Source organism: Fukomys damarensis, unplaced genomic scaffold, assembly GCF_012274545.1.
Source record: "Fukomys damarensis isolate Sample0158 unplaced genomic scaffold, DMR_v1.0_HiC HiC_scaffold_2, whole genome shotgun sequence".
Taxonomy (NCBI): domain Eukaryota; kingdom Metazoa; phylum Chordata; class Mammalia; order Rodentia; family Bathyergidae; genus Fukomys; species Fukomys damarensis.
Genome location: NW_022900914.1, coordinates 6,737,921 through 6,738,919, shown reverse-complemented (window position 1 = coordinate 6,738,919; position 999 = coordinate 6,737,921). Strand labels below are relative to the sequence as shown.

At 67.9% G+C, this 999-nt stretch overlaps 1 protein-coding gene across 7 annotated transcripts in view; it reads left to right on the top strand.

The window, feature by feature from the left end:
* Dnmt3a (DNA methyltransferase 3 alpha) overlaps positions 1-999 on the top strand; it is a 99,038-nt gene that overhangs the window by 81,391 nt on the left and 16,648 nt on the right. For 2 of the 7 annotated variants that reach the window (XM_010604859.1, XM_010604857.1), the window contains exons 1-2: positions 8-90; positions 209-359. The exons of 4 other annotated variants lie outside the window; for them this stretch is intronic. The gene's annotated coding sequence lies outside the window, so the exon portion shown is untranslated. Of the gene's footprint in view, positions 1-7; positions 91-208; positions 360-999 lie in introns of those variants that run through there. One more of the 7 variants, XM_010604858.1, reaches the window with a different exon arrangement.

Below are 999 nucleotides of genomic sequence, written 5' to 3'. Positions count from 1 at the left end.
TCTCCCCCAGCCGGGCAGCTACTTCCAGAGCTTCAGGGCCGGGGCTCACACCTGAGCCGGACCGCAGAGGGGCTGCACCTGGCCTTATGGGTAGGTCCCTGGACGGAGCCCTGGGGAGACTGGGGGCGGGGAGGCGGCCGGGCCGGTGGGAGGATCCCGGCAGCCCTCAGTGTTTGAAAAGAGTCAAGTATGCCTCCCCGGCCCGCAGCAGCTGCAGCCGCCCCGGCCCGCCTGAGTTCTGAAGATGCTGATCTAGTGCCGTCCCACTCACTGCTGCTCAGGAGCCCAGGCCCTACTCCTCACCGGGCTCCAGTGTCACCCGGCGCGCTCAGGGGACTGGAAGAGCAACCCCGGCAGTGGTAACTGCAGGCTGGGGAGCAGGCGGCCTGCTGAGGGCAGCCAGCGACCAGGAGTCGGGTTGGAAGCCGTGTGGGCCGAGCTGCTGGCAGAGGGGCACTTGGCAGTTAGTTCCCCGTTGACCTCTGTGCCCGGCTGGGGGACTGTGCTGCCCTCAGGGCCCTGCCTGCCTGCGCTTCCCGAGAGGGACAGCTTTCTCCCTTGCGAGTTCCTGGGAGCCAGAGAGAAGTGTCAGGGGTGCGAAGGAGCAGTATGACCCCGACGGGCCGGGGGAGCATCCCGATGCCCTGTGACACCGGGGTAGCCCAAGGCCGCGTGGGCTCGGGGACGGTGGCGCTCTGACCCCTGACCTTTGGGATGGGAGTTGCAGGGGGAGGGGAGGCGGACCGCTGCCTGAGGAGATGGAACCGGACGGGAGGCTTTCGTCAGTGGCGTTAGCAGTGGCTTTCCCAGGCTGGACAAACTCCTGGCCAAGTGGCTTCCGTGAGCTGGTGGTAGTGGGGGAGGGCGTAAAGTCTCTTGTGGACCCTCCCCGTCGCAGCCCCACTGCGAGAGCCCCGACTTTAACCCTTCCCAGGCCTATTGTTCGCCTGGGGACCCGGGCAGGGACGGAGCAGGGGAGGCCCCTCCCCCAGCGGCTGC